This window comes from Urocitellus parryii, chromosome 15 (genome assembly GCF_045843805.1).
Source record: "Urocitellus parryii isolate mUroPar1 chromosome 15, mUroPar1.hap1, whole genome shotgun sequence".
In the NCBI taxonomy this organism is placed as follows: Eukaryota; Metazoa; Chordata; class Mammalia; order Rodentia; family Sciuridae; genus Urocitellus; species Urocitellus parryii.
Genome location: NC_135545.1, coordinates 23289204 through 23305207, shown reverse-complemented (window position 1 = coordinate 23305207; position 16004 = coordinate 23289204).

Genomic DNA, 16004 nt, shown 5'->3' with positions numbered 1-16004 from the left:
GTTCACAATGCATACAAGTAATACATAGTCCAGGCAAGTTCTGCAAGCAGTTCAAAGCAGAGGAATCCATCAATATGTCCATTTCCTCCCAAAGTAAATTGACTCCTTGATTGAGCATTACTTGTTGAATTATTATTCATTGATGCATCAGTTTATACACTTTGTTGTGATAACTATCAAAGAAGCTATAGTTTGGTTTTATCTTTATCTTTACCGGCACTGGGATGAAGATAGGAATTCTGGCAATGATGGCTAAAAAAAAAAAATATGTAACATTCCAACAGGTACTAAGAAAACAATTTTCTGAACAATTTACATTATCCTGAACAGAATTATTAAATATAATGTAAAGGAAAGGTGAAAGTAAACAAACATATCTGTTAACCTCCTTTTTTGTTTACATATTAAAAACAACACTTAACTGTTGTTTATCCAATTTAAATTAAACCATTTAAATCACGTGAATAAAAAAAAATTGGATCCATTTTTTCATGAGCACTCCTCATATATGATATATGGACATACGCACATACAGACATACAACACAAAACACAAGTGTGCACACATAACATACAACATATAAGACAATAGTAAAGGCCTTGTAGCTTTACACAGGTGAAATCTCCATTGCAATTTTTAAAAACTCCACAGTCAAAAAATAGAACTGATCACAAAAACATTAACCTAGGTCTGTATGAGCTCAAAATATAAAATAGAAATTCATGATGTGGGAAAGGGCAATAATAAAATAAATATTGAAAAAAGCATCCGGTTAATCACTGTCGCAGATGTAAGAATAGCCAAGCTGAAGCTCTGGATATCAGCTGTTATGGATTTGAGTCAAATCATCTTCATTTTGGTCTGTAGAAATCGCTTTGGTTAGTCTCTCTGGAATCTAAATCGGCTGCTGTTCTCCCTGTGGAAACACATAAACAAAACCCTGACTCCAGACAATCACTGGGTCAGAACTTTTCCATTGTCCTGTTAGAATATCCTTCCAAAGTATCTTAGGCTTATGTATATTTTTTGGACACATATGCCTTTCTGTAGCACTAAGGCCTGATGAATCTAAATTTAAAAAGTTTAGAGTAAAAAGGGTTATTTTAAGTTTATTTTTGGGGGATATATACCCCTTTCCAATTCCCTCTTTTTGCTTTAATAAATACATTTTAATAGTTTGATGAGCTCTTTCAAATATGTCTTGTCCCTGTGGATTGTATGGAATTCCTGTTATGTGAGTAATGCCAAATGATGAGCAAAATTGTTTAAAAGAGGTAGAAGTACAACCAGGACCATTAATCTGTTTTGAACTGTTTTGGAATGCCCACAGTGGCAAAATTTTGTAAACAATGAGCTATAATATCTTTAGTTTTTTTTTCTCCCCATGAACGGAGCCCATCAAAAATCTGGAAGAAGTATCAACTGTAACATGCAAATATTTTAATTTTCCAAATTCTGGCAAGTGTGTGACATCCATCTGCCAAATATGGTTAGGTATCAGTCCTCTAGGATTGACTCCAAGATTAACTTGTGGTAAAAAGGTCACACAATTTTGACATTGTTTTATTATTTGTCCAGCTTGTACCTTAGTTATTTTAAAATGCTTTTGTAAAGTGTTAGCATTGACATAGAACCTTTTATGAAAATTTGTAGTTTCTTCTAGTGTAGAGAAAATATGTATGTCATGTGTAGTTTTATCTGATAAATAATTGCCCAAACTAAGGGCTCCAGGCAATCCTGTATGTGCTCTGACATGTCCTAAAGAATGGATTTTCTGTCCCAGATTAGACTTTGTATAGTGGAAAACAAAGAGAAAACAATAGATGAAGGAGAAATTCTACCAGCATCTTCAAGGGATACTATAGCATTAACTATATACTGACTATCAGAAAATAAATTAAATACAGAATCTTTAAACATCACAAAATCTTGTAATACTGCATTAAGCTCTACCTTTTGAGCTGATTGTTTGGGTACTAAAAATGTAAAAGTTTGATCAGGGGTAACTACTGCTGCTGTACCGTTATTTGACCCATCAGTGAATATATTTGGAGCATTCATGATAGGTGTTTTTCTTGTCATTTTTGGAAAAACTACAGGATGCGAAGACCAAAAAGACAACAAAGGATTAGATGGTAAGTGATTATCGAATGAAACATTAGATTTACACATGATTATTTCCCAAGTATTTAACTCATTAGCTAACTCATCAATTTGATTCATAGTATATGGAGTAATAATTTTATTGGGAGAAATTCCAAATACTCCCTTTGCTGCTTTTATTCCTTTGAGTATTAATTGTCCTACAGCCTCAGGATACCTAGTAAGAATAGTGTTAGGAGAATAAGATAAATGTATCCACAATAATGGACCTTCTTGCCAAAATACTCCTGTAGGAATATTTTTTGTTGGTATTATAATAAAAAATTAAAGCAAACATATCAATTCTATCCAAATGCATATTTTCCATATATGTTTCAATAATTTTTAATGCCTTTCTTGCTTCAGGTGTTAACATTCGAGGTGAATTTGGATCTGATGGACCTTTTAGGATATCAAATAAAGGTCCCAACTCTCCTGTTTGTATGCCTAGATAAGGCTTTATCCAATTTATGTCTCCTAATAACTTTTGAAAGTCGTTAAGTGATTTGAGTTGATCTACTCGTATTTGAATTTTTGGTGTACGGACCATGTTTGAGGATAATAGAACTCCTAAATAATTAAATGGAAAATTTAATTGTATTTTATCTATTGCTATCTCTAGATTATAATTTTTTAATAAGTTTGTAAGTGTGGCATAACATTCTAGCAATGTGTTTTTATCTTTGTGTGCTAACAATACATCATCCATATAGTGAAATATTTGTAGTTCAGGATTTTGATTTCTAAGTGGCTGGATTCTTTGTTAACATAAATTTGACACATAGTTGGGCTGTTAGCCATCCCTTGAGGGAGTACTTTCCACTCATATCTCTGATTGGGACCTTCATGATTCAGTGCAGGGATAGTAAATGCAAAACGTGGAATATCCTCAGGATGAATTGGAATTTTAAAAAAAGAATCTTTAATATCTATAGCTAAAACATGCCAGGTTTTTGGCAAAGCAGACAATTGGGGAATCCCTGATTGAGCAGGTCCCATAATAACCATCTCATTATTAATGGTTCTTAAATCTTGCAATAATCTCCATTTACCACATTTCTTTTTAATGACAAAAATGGGAGTATTATAGGGAGATATGGAAGGTTGTATATGTCCGTCCACTAATTGTTGTTTGACCAGGTCATGGGCTGCTTGTATCTTTTCTTTAGTCAGGGGCCACTGAGGAACCCATACTGGTCTTTCTGATTTCCAAGTAATTTTTATTGTCTCAGTGACCCCTTCTGAAAACCCAATCCACATCTGTCTGTTCCTTGATCTATTTGTATTGGTGCTGCTATACTTTGTTCTTGTTCTCCTAATCTTTTTTCTTTCCTAAAATCTTGTCTAGCCCTAATAGTGGGTGCATTTGGATTGATGTTATTTGTTAATGTCAAAGCTAATTGAATGAGGACATCTCGTTCCCATAAATTTATAGGAAGATGATCCAATACATATGGCTGTATAGTTCCCTCACATCCTTCAGGATCCTTCCAATCCAATACCATTACACTTCTATGGGGATTAGTCGCCACTCTTAGGCCTCGAAGCATTTGAGTGGCTTGTTTTAATAGCCAATGTTTTGGCCATTCTTGACGAGAGATGATGCTATGGTCTGTACCTGTATCAAGTAGCCCATTAAATTCATGTCCTTGAATATTATTTTTAGCATGGGGCGAGAATCTAAATTTAAAGACAACATAGCCCAATCTACACCTGTGGATCCTAATCCCCTGGAACCTCTTTCTATAGTACTACTTGAAAATTTATCCTGTAGGCTGGGTATTATTAATAACTGTGCTATTCTATCTCCTGGTGAAATTACTGATATACCCTTTGGAGAACTAGCTATAATTTTTATTTCACCTTCATAATCGGGATCAATTACTACAGGACTTATCATAAGTCCTTTTAGAGTAGAAGAACTGCATCCTAACAATAAGCCTACTGTTCCTTGGGGAAGAGGTCCTTTTACTCCTGTGGGAATGATTTGAACTCCCATCTCTGGAGTTAGTACTGCTCTGGTGGAGGTGCAGATGTCCAACCCTGCACTCCCTCTGATTCGTCTGATGAGAGATCTGATGGATAATGTGTCGTTGTAGCATTTTTCCTATTTTGTTGACATTTGCATTTGTGGTCTATTTCTATATCTTCCTCAGCGGTGAACAACTTCAAGCCTTTAGCCAACCATTTTTTCCCAGTTTGCCTGAGAAAGTTCTAGGGATAGGCAGCTTGAAACAAAAGCAAAACAAATCAAAACAAGAACACATTGTTTTTTGAAATGGCCACTCATTCTCTCACCTTCCCTCAGGAGTGAGCAATTTTACTTATCTCCGAGCTTCAGGTGTTCCCCCTACGAGTTGCCAAATGCCGCAGTCTCGCTGGAATCATTGAGCCACTGAAGCAGGAACAAACTTTATTTCTGAAATCCACCAGCACACTCCACACGCTTCCGGGGGATTCTCCTGAAAGCCATGTGGCTAGTCCACGAACCAGCAACCGGAAAATCCCTCCTTTGGCACTTCCCCATCCAATGGGAACTCTCTCTGGGAATCCCCACTACAGCTCAAGGGGAACTCAACGGGAACTCAGCCAGAACTCAAAAGTCATCATCCTAATGGCTCACTAGTGTCACCTCTCAACCATTACTTCTGGCAAAAATGCCATGCGTCATCCCGACTCAGCTGTGGCCCTCAACACTCCATTGTACCCAGGGTCGGTGAGGCTTCTCCCTCGATGGGGAGCTGCCAAGCCGGTTGGGAGGAGCTCCTACATCACTGCGCCCATGGTGGAGGGGACTTCTCAATGGGGAAAATGTGTGTGTGGGTAGCTCTTACACCACAGCACCCAGCATTGTGGGGGCTCCTGCCTGGAAGCAGTAGACAGCTCGAACCAGGGTGTAGGGGGGATACTCTTATACCAATGCACCCAGGGTCATGAAGACTAATTCCTGGATGGGGGAGATGCCTATAACTGGGGTATCAAGGAATCTCATACACCACTGCATTCAGGGTCAAGGATACTTCCCCAAAGAAGGGGGAGACGCCTCCATCGGGATTTCTTGGGGAGGTCTTACATCACCACTCCCAAGGTCGAGGGGGCTTTCCCCTCAACAGAGGAGATGCTTGGATCCAGGGTGTCAAGGGGAGCTAGTATGTCACCGCACCCAGGGTTGAAGTGCTCCTGCCTTGACGCAGGAGACATTTCAATGGGGGTGAGGGGGGAACTCATATTCCAACACACCTAGGGTCGAGTGGGCTCCCAAATCGAGGCAGGAATGCCTTACACCAATGTTCTCAGGGAGCTAGTGTACCACTGCACCCAGGGTCACGGATGTCAGGGGGAGGGAGCTTGTATACCACCGCACCCATGGTCGAGGGTCTCCCCCCTTTACGGGAAGATGCCTCAAACCAGGGTGTCAGGAGGAGCTCATACACAACCACACTCATTGTCCAGGGAGCTCCCTCATCGATAGGGGAGACAACTCGAACTGGGGTATCAGGGGGAGCTTGTACATCACAGCATCCAGGGTGGAGGGGGCTCCCGTATGGCTGCGGAGATGCCTTGATCAGGGTGTCGGAGGAAGCTCCTACACCACAGCGTCCAGGGTCAACTGGGCTTCCCCCTCAATGGGGGAGATACCTCGAACAGAGCTGGTAAACCACCAACACAGGTTCCAGGGGGCACCCTACTCAACGGGGGAGATGCTTCGAAACAAGGTGTGTGGGGAGCTCATACACCACTGCACCCACAGTTGAGGGGGTTCCCCACTTGAGAGGGGAGACACCTCAACCAGGGGTGTTTGGGGGACCTTGTACACCATATTGCCCAGGTTCAAGGAGGCTCCTGCCTCGATGGGGAACACGCCTTGAACCAGGGTGGCGGGGGGGGGGGGCTCGTACACCACCACTCCCAAGGTAGAGAGTTCTCCCAATCCGAGGATGGAGACGCCTTGCACCTGGATGTCCAGGGTCTTCCAGAGTGACTGGGGAGACGTCTCCAACTGGGGTGTCGAGGGGAGCTTGTACAACACTGCACCCAGGGTTTTTGGGGCTTCCCCCTTGATGAGGGAAATGCTTCTAACCGGGGTGTCAGGAGGAGCTCATACTCCACTGCGTCCAGGGTTGAGTGGACTCCCTCCTCAACAGGGGAGACACCTCAAACGGGGGTGAAGGGGAGGAGCTCATACACCACTATACCCAGGGTCGGATGGGCTCCCTGCTCAATGGGGGATATACCTCCAACTGGGGTATCTGGGGAGCATTTACACCAATGCACCCAGCGTGGAGGGCACTCCCCACTTGATGGGAGAGACGCCTGGAACCTGAGTGTTGTGGGGTGCTTGTATACCACTGCACTTAGCGTCGAGGGGGCTCCCCCCTCAACAGGGAAGACGCCTTGCACTGGGTTGTCAGGTGGAGTTCGTACACCACTGCACCCAGCTTCGAAGGGGCTCCACGCTTGACGGGGGAGATTCCTCTAACTGGTGTATCGTATCGGGGGAGCTTGTACACCACCATGCCCAGGGGCGAGGAGACTCTCCCCTCTATGGGGAAGACTCCTCCACGGGGGTGTCTGGGGAAGCGTGTACATCACCACACCCAGGATGAGGGGGCTCCCCTCGAAGGGGAAAATTCCCAGCATACCCAGGGTCAAAGTGACTCCCCAATTGAGGGGGTGATGCCTAGAACCGGGATGTTTGAGGGAGCTCTTACACCACTGTGCCCAGGGTCAAGGGGGCTCCCCCCTTGACAGGGGAGATGCCTCAAATTGAGGTGTCAAGGGAGCTGTACACCACTGCAACCTCAACCGGGAAGACATCTTGAACCCGGCTGTGAGGGGAGCGCTTACACCACAGCACCCAGCATCGAGGGGGCTTCCCTCAACAGTGAAAATTCCCAGCACACCCAAGGCCGAAGTGACTCCCCCATCCTGGGGGAGACCCCTCCAAGCGGAGTGTGGTGGTGAGCTTTTTCTGCACATGGATCTAAGTGACTCCACTATTGAGGCGGGAGCCGACTACCACTGGGTTGTTGGGGAGAGCACCCATTGTACACAGAGTCGAGGAGACTCCACCCTCGAGGTGGGAACTCTCTCTCATTGGGGTGTCAAAGGAAGCTCCCACGGATCCAGAGGACTCTCCACACGAGGCAGGAAACCTCTCTAATGGGGTGTCAGGGGGAGCTTAAATACCATCACACCCAAATTTAAAAGGACTACCCCATCAAGGAGGGAGACCCCATCTCTTGGGTGTCAGGGGGAGCACCCACTGCATCCAGCGTTGAGAAGACTCCCCCCTGGGGCGGGAGACCCCTAGAACTGGGGTGTTAGGGGGAGCTCCCATTGCACCCAGGCTCAAGGGGACTCCCCCCATAAAGGAGGGAGACCCCTCAAAATGGAGTTTCATGGGGAGCTCCCATCGCACCAAGGGTGGAGGTGATTCCCCCATCGAGATGGGAGACCCCTTGAACCAGGATATGGGGGGAAGCTCCAACCTCACCCAGATTTGAGTGGACTCCCCCCTAGAGAGGGGAGACCTTTCTATGCAAGGTATTGGGGGGGAACTCCCACAGTACCCAGGGTCGAGGGTACTCCCCTGTCCAGGCTGGAGACCCTTGAAACCAGGTGTCAGAGGGAGCTTCCAATGCACCAAGGTCAAAGCAACTCTACTCTCAGGTGGAGGCCCGCTCCCACCTGGGTGTCGGGGGAAGCTCCCACCGCACCCAGGTTAGTGGTGACTCTACCCTCACGGCGAGACACCCTCCTACCAGGGTGTCAGGGGGAGCTCCCACTCCACCCAGGGTCGAGGGACTCTCCATATGAGTCAGGAGACCACTTGTATGGGAGTGTGGGGGGAGAGATCGTGTACCATTGCACCCAGGGTAGAAAGGATGCCCCCCTCAAGGAGGGAGACCCCTCGAACCAAGATGTCAGTGGGAACTCATACACCACCATACCAAGGATTGAGGAGACACCCTCATCGAGGGTGGAGACCCCTTGAACAGGGGTGTTGGGGGGAACTCATATACCAGCATACTCAGGTTCGAGGGTACTCCCCCCTTGAGGGAGCAGACCCCTTGAACCAAGATGTCATGTGGAGCTCGTATACCACCGCACCCAGGGTTGAGGGGATTCCCCCCTCGAAGGCAGAGACCCCTTGAACTGGTGTGTCAGGAGGAGTTTGTATACCACCGCAACTAGGGTAGAAGGGACTACTCCCTCAAGGGCAGAGACCCCCTCAAACCATAGTGTGGGAAGGAGCTTGTATACCCCAGAACCCAGGGTAGAAGAGACTCCCACTTCAAGGGTGATGCCCCCTTGAACCAGGGTGTCAGGGGGGATCTCATATACCACTGCACCCAGGGTCAAAGGGATGCCCCACTCGAGGAGGGGACCCCTCTAACCTGTATTTTGGGGGATTTCCCATTGCAACCAGGGTCAAGGGGACTATACCCTAGAGGTGGGAGTCTTCTCAAGCTTGGTGTCGGGGGGAGGTCCCACCACATCCAGGGTCAAGGGTACTCCCCCATTGAGTCACAAGACCACTCGAACCCGGAGTCAGGGGGAGCTTCCACCACACCCAGGTCGAGGAGACTCCACTCTCAAAGTGGAAGCTCCCTCCCACCTGGGTGTTGGGGAAGCTCCCACGCACCCAGGGTGGAGGCAACTCCACCCTTGAGGAAGGAGCCCCCTCCCACCAGGGTGTCAGGAGGATCTCATATACATCACACCCAGGGTTGAAAGGAATTCCCCCTCAAGAAGAGAGACCCCTCGAACCGGGGTGTTGGAGGAAGATTTCATCTCACCCAGGGTCGAGGGTACTCCCCCCTCAAGGCGGGAGACCTCCTGAACCAGGGTGTGGGGGGAGCTCCCACCACACCCAGGGTTGAGGGGACTGCCCCCTAGAGGAGGGAGACCCCTCAAACCAGGTTTCAGGAAGAGCTGGTATATGACCACACCCCAGGTCAAAGGGACTCCCCATTTGAGGGGGGAGACCCCTCGAACCGAGGTGTCCAGGGGAGCCTCCATTGCACCAGGTGTCAAAGGGACTCCCCAGTAGAGGCTGGAGACCTCTCAAACTGGAATGTTGAGAGGTGCTCCCACCACATCCAGGTTTGAGTGGACTCCCTCCTCAAGGTGGGAGACCCCTCGAACTGGGGTGTTGGGGGGAGCTCATATACAACCGCACCCAGGGTCTAAGGAACTCCACCCTCCAGGGTGGGCTCTCCTCGAACCAGGGTGTGGCGGGGAGCTCCCACCACACCCATGGTCGAATGGACTCCTCTCTCGATGGGGAAGACCCCTCTAACCATAGTGTGGGGGAAGCTCCCAGCACACGCAGTGTCAAGGGGACTCCCCACTCAAGGCGGGAGACCCCTAGAACTGAGGTGTCGGGGGAGCTCCCACTGCACCCAGGGTCGAGGGGACTCCCCCCTAGGGGCAAAAGACCCCTTGAATTGGGGTTTCTGGGGCTGTTCCCACTGCACCTTGGGTCGAGGTGACTTCCCTCTCAAGGAAGGAGACCCCTAGAACTGTGGTGAAGGGGTGAGCCCCCACTGCACTGGGGGTTAAGGAGATTTCCCCATTAAGGCAGGAGACTCCTCAAACCAGGGTGTCGGGTGGAGCTCATATACCACTGCACCCAGGGTCAAGGGGTATCCCCACTTGAGGTGGGAGAACCCTCCAATCCAGGTGTAGAGGGGAGCTCCTATACCACCACATCCAGGGTCGAGTGGACTCCCCCCTCAAGGGCGGAGACCCCTTGTACTGGGGTGTCAGGGGTAGTTCTTAGACCACCGCACCCAGGATTGAGGGGGGCTCCCTAATCGATGAGGGAGATGCCCCTTTTTCTCACTCTTTTAGTGCAAACTTGTAGAACATAAAGGCCCCCAAAATCTTTTTTTAAAGCATTTTTTATATTTATTTTTTAGGTGTAGATGGTGTTGGTAAAGATGGCGCCCAGAGTGCTTCTCTTCCCAGAGCTCAGGTCCATGACACACTGAATGGCACTGGAACCATCACCTCCAATCTCTGTGAATGGTCGAACTTTGAATGGTGCACCTCCAATCCCTGAAGTGGCACAAACTCTCAGCCAGTGAAGAAGTAACAGCTCACTCGCCTTGCTCCTTCTCATCCTGCATTGAGCCCATAATATCAACACCCTGTTCTTGCTCTTTCTCTTATTCTCCCCCTCTCCTCTCTCTCCTCTCTCTCCCCACCTTTTCTCTCTCTCTCTCTCTCTCCTCTCTCTCTCTCTCTACCCCCTTCTCTTCTGTGACTGGCCACTATGGTCTTGCTAATTAAATCTTGGACAGGTAAATGGTTGTTTAGGCTTGTTGAGTTTGTGGAGCTTTTCCACCATTCCTACGTTGGTGCCAAAACCTGGGATGGGGAATCCCTGTCGCTCAAGGTGGAATCCCGTTCCCAAAATCCTAGCCCAACCATTCCTGTCATAGTCCACTCCTCTGATTACATGCTTGACATCCACCACTGGCCTGCAGATTGGTGAGTTCCCCCAGCCCATGAGCACCTGAACCCTAACTCTCCAGAACGAGGGAATTGGCTATTGAGTGTCCACAATCCCTCCGGGTGTTTTAGGAGGGGGAACACACCCCACCCAGACCCATCAGGGTCACAGTGAACCCTGGGCACTCTGCTAGGACATCCCTGGGAATCGACCTCCTGAGACGTAGGATTAATTCTCCCTTTCTAACTCCTCCATCTCCCTTCACTCTTGGCTCCAGTGGACGGGTTAGCTCAGTTGCTACAGCCCGTCTTACTCGAGTTCGGAACTCCATTCCTCCTGGAACTCCATTCCTCCCAGAGTCTCCTTCTGACTCTTTCATTCCAATCAAAAAACTCTCCTGACATCAGGTTGCCCATGGCCCCAGCCCTATTTGGGTCTCACAGATTGCACTCCACTGGTGATGACCAGGCAGAGCCGTCTGCATTTCCCTGCAGTGGTTGGTTATTTTGGGGATGCCCACTTGATCCTCCCTCTGCTCTGGAGCTTCCAGGAAGCTCTTTCCAGCCCAGGTTTTTTCTCTCTCTCCCTCTCTCTTACTCTTTCTCTGACTCCCATCTTACCCTTCCAGCATGGGAAATTCCTTCGATTCTCCCTTGCAGTGCCTCTTACATAATTTGAAAACCCTGAGCCTAGCCCCTGATATTAAACCGAAAAGGGTCTTATAAAATTCTGTACCCAGGACTGGCCTACATACCCCTTAGACAACCAAAATGTTTGGCCCACATGTGGGTCTCTGGATCCCAATTTACTCCGGGATCTTTTTAATTACTGTGAGTGATCAAAGAAGTGGAACGAGATTTCTTATGTGGAGGCTTTTTCCTTCCTTCGATTTCATCAAAATATCTGCACCCATTGCAAGCCTCAACAGCTACTCCTTGCTCTCAAACCTCCTTCCTCCTCTTCCCCACTCTGCCTCCACACCTTCTCCTCCTTCTTCCTCTTCTCTGCTCTCTGCCTCCACTTTTGACCGGACTGATGAACCGTCTCCATACTGCTCTCCCCCACCCTCAGCCCCTCTTTCTCCACTTTCACCCCCTCCCTCTTCCCCATCTTCTACATCTGTGTCTTCTTCTGTGGACACTCCTCCTCCTCTTCCTCCGAACACTTCCACACAAACTCCTCCCACTTCTATTCCTTCTGCCCTGGTCCCTCCACCTCAGTTTAGTCCACCTGCCACTCGTTCAGCCACCCATTCACACACTAATACAGCACCTAACCCACAAGTCATCACATCTCATCACCTGACTCAAACTTCACATGTTGTGGTCCCCCTTTTGAGAGGTCACCAGGCAGATGGGATTTTAAGGGTTTATGTTCCTTTTTCTGTGCTTGATATTTCTCAAGTAGAAAAAATTGGGGATCTTACACTGCAAATTCTGTCTCTTATATTAAATAGTTTTAATACTTAACTCAAGCCTATAGCCTCACCTTTCATGATCTCTCTATGATTCTGTCCAATACTCTCCTCCTTGAGGAGAGGAGAAGGGTCTGGGACCAGGATAGGACCTATGCAGACCAGGTTCATCAGACTAATGCCCACCATACCCTAGAGGCCCAGGCGGTTCCAGACCAAGACTCCAATTGGGATTATAGTGATCCCCAAGACCTGGGACGTAGGGACCACCTTATTACCTGTCTGATAGCTGGTCTAAAGGCACAAAAGGCTATTAACTTTGATAAACTCCAGGAAGTCATCCAGGAGAAGAATGAAAACCCCTAAGCCTTTCTAGACCGACTAACAAAGGCTCTCCTTCAGTACACTAATTTGGACCCTGAATTCCCAGATGGGAGGCAACTTCTTGTGACCTATTTTTTCTCACAAAGCTACCCCAACATCTAGGCAAAGCTAAAAAATTAGAGGGGACCCTGGACTCCTCAGACTGAGGTGTTGGCCACTGCCTTCAAGGTCTACCACTACAGAGATGAAAGAGCAAAACACCCAAAATGCCAGATGTTGGCCCAGGTGTTAAAGGACTCCTTCCAACCTATGAAAAGGGGGAGACAACAACCCCCACAACGAGGACCCCCTGGGCCCTGTTTTAAGTGTGGTGATGAAGGACATAGGGCTAGGGCTTGCCTTAACCCAGGGCACCACCCAGACCATGCCCCAGATGCTGATGTCATGGCCACTGGGGATCTGACTGCCCCAATTCCAGGAGGGGAGCTGAGGTCAGTCACCCTGACAGTGACTTGGTGGGCCTAGCAGTTGAGGATTGATGGGCCCTGGGTCTTCTGTCCCGGCCTTTTCAATCACCAAGCAGGAACCCAGGGTGGTTACCCCAGTGGATGGGTGTCCCATAAACGTTTTGGTAGACACTGGGGCCACATTTTTGGTTCTGAGAGAGTTTTGGGGAACTACCTATCCCTCTGAGTCTCCTATTGTCGGGGTAGGAGGTCAAACCATCATCCCACGTAGAACTCCTCCCCTTACTTGCTCCTTATCTCAGTTCAACTTTTCACACCATTTTTTGGTTATGCCTCAGTCTCCAGTCCCCTTGGTGGGAAGGTATAGATTATCCATCTTGAAGGCCTCCATAACCTTACCCTTATTATTTTCCCCTACTTATATAGTCATCATGGCTTTACTCTCCGATGAAGAAGAGACTTTACCTCTTTGTGTCTGGTGTGGAGACCCCAACGACCACCAGAACATACATTTTCTCCTCCCCTGTAAAATAGAAGATCCAATTGTATGGGACACTGAAACCCCTTCCTCTACAAATTGCTCTTCCTGTGGAAGTGCATCTTAAAGACCCTAACCACTTCCCAAACCAGGCCCAATACCCTCTGCCAACTGCCAGTCTTAAGGGCCTAAAGCCAATCATTCAGAGCTTACTTAGAAAGGGGTTCCTCCATCCCACACACTCTCCATTCAATACCCCAATTTTAGCAGTAAAAAAGCCTATTGGAACATATTGTTTGGTGCAGGACTTAAGGTTAATAAATTCTTCAACCAGGCCCATACATCCCCTTGTTCCAAACCCTTATATTATCCTTTCATCCATTCCTGCAAACTCCACCTGTTTTTCAGTTATTGATCTTAAAGATGCATTATTTTTTATTCAACTGTCTCTTCCCAAGACATATTTGCCTTCACCTGGACTGATCCAGAAACTAGACATTCCCAACAGTTAAACTGGACTGTCCTGCCCCAGGGGTTTCTAGACAGCCCACATATTTTTTGACAAGTCCTTGCTGGAGATCTTGAGGATTTTTTTCCTCTATGCCCCGACTCAACCCTTCTACAATATGTGGATGACCTCCTTCTCTTTAGTCCCTCATTAGAAACCTCAAAGTCCAACACAGCCACCCTCCTGAATTTTCTTGCTCACCAAGGATATAGGGCTTCTCCACAAAAGGTACAGCTCTCTCTCTCTCTCTCTCTCTCTCTCTCTCTCTCTCTCTCTCTCTCAGGTTGTTTACTTAGGGTTCCACATTTCCCCAGGGAAGAAAGCTACCACAACCGATAGAAAAGGCCTATTGAAAGCCTTCCAGTAGCAATAACTAAAGAGGAGATTCTCTCGTTCCTGGGTCTTGCAGGCTATTTTAGGGCATGGATACCAAATTACTCATTACTTGCCAGACTACTATATGATCTAGCAAAGGGAAAGCATGAGCCCTTGTTATTTTCAGCTGCATCACACTTCAGAACCCTCCAGAAGGCCCTCTTACAGACACCAGCTCTACACCTGCCAGATGTTAATGGGCCTTTTACTCTCTATGTTCATGGAAACAAAGGGCAAGGCTTGGAGTTGCTGGGACAAATGTATGGGCCCATCTTTGCTCCAGTGGCATACCTCTCAAAACAGTTAGATCCAACTGTCTGGGGATGGGCTCCTTGTCTCCATGCCCTACTGGCCTCCTATGTTTTATTTAAAAAATTCTAAAAGCTTGCTTTTGGAGCTCAAAATCACTGTCACCTCTCCTCATCACCTCAAGGACTTGCTAACGTACATAGGACTTCAAACTCTCCCTCCCTGTTGAATTCTCTCCATCTTTGTCTCTTTCCTCTATGACTCATCTGTGTCCTTCCAAATCTGCACCCCTATCAATGCAGCAACTCTGTTACCCAATCAGGCTCAAGGTCAAAGTCAGTCCCCAATACATATATGCAGAGAAACTCTAGAAAACTTCCTTCCGTGCCCAACTAATATCACTGAGGGACCTCTAGACCAACGCAATTACACATGGTTCACTGATGGCAGCTCTTTTATGCATGAGGGGATCAGAAAAGCTGGATATGCCATAGTGTCCCTATCACAAATAATAGAAGTCAATCCCCTGCCTGCAAATACCACCAACCAACAGGCTGAGCTGGTAGCTGCAATGCAAGCCTGCGAAATGGCAGCAGGGAAAAAATCTTATGCTTTATATGGATTCCAAATATGTTTTCCACATTCTCTTATCTCATGCAGCAATTTGGAATGAGAGAGGTCTCCTGAACTCAAAAGACACCTCTATAACTAACTCCATATTCATCACCCAGCTACTACAAGCCTTCCAGCTTCCTAAAAAACTTAGAGTTGTCCATTGCAAATATGACTCCTCCCCCGACACACAGGGAAATTCAAAAGTAGATCAGGCAGCCAGGTCAGCTGCCCTTTCAGACCCCACTGGATCTCTCATCTCCTCATGCTCTCCAACATTACCCAATAATGGAGACTCACCCAAACATTCTCTTTTTACTTACCTCTACTTCATTTTCCACACCAGTCCACAGACTCTCAAAGCCTTTCTCCACTCTTTCTTTATTCTGACTCCCCAGGATAAAGAAGTGATATAGCAAATCACAGCCTCATGCCAGATATGCAAAAGAGTGAATCCCAATACATCTTTAAAACCTGGAACCTTCCCTTCTCATCAGGCGAAGGGCCATATTCCTGGGGCAGATTTGCAAATCGACTTTACCAACTTGTCTAGGGTAAAATACTTCAAATACATACTAGTTTTAATAGATACATTCTCGGGTTGGGTAGAGGCATTCCTCACTTCAAATAAGCAGGCTACCACGGATGCTAACATCCTCCTAACCAAAGTAATCCCTCGGTTTGGGATGCCAGCTTCAATCCAATCTGACAACAGGCCTGAGTTTGTCTCTCAAGTAACCCATAATGTGGCAAAGACATTGTCTATCTCATGGCACTTTCATTGTCCCTATCACGCCCAAGCCTCAGGTAAGGTTGAGCAAGCCAACCGCACAATGAAAGACATCATAAGGAAACTATCTTTACAGACTCATTTAGATTGGGTTAAACTCCTCCCTCTTGACCTACTATGCCTGAAGGATTTACCAAAAAAAGTCATCCCTTGCCTCTTCCTTTGAGTTAATGTATGGTCG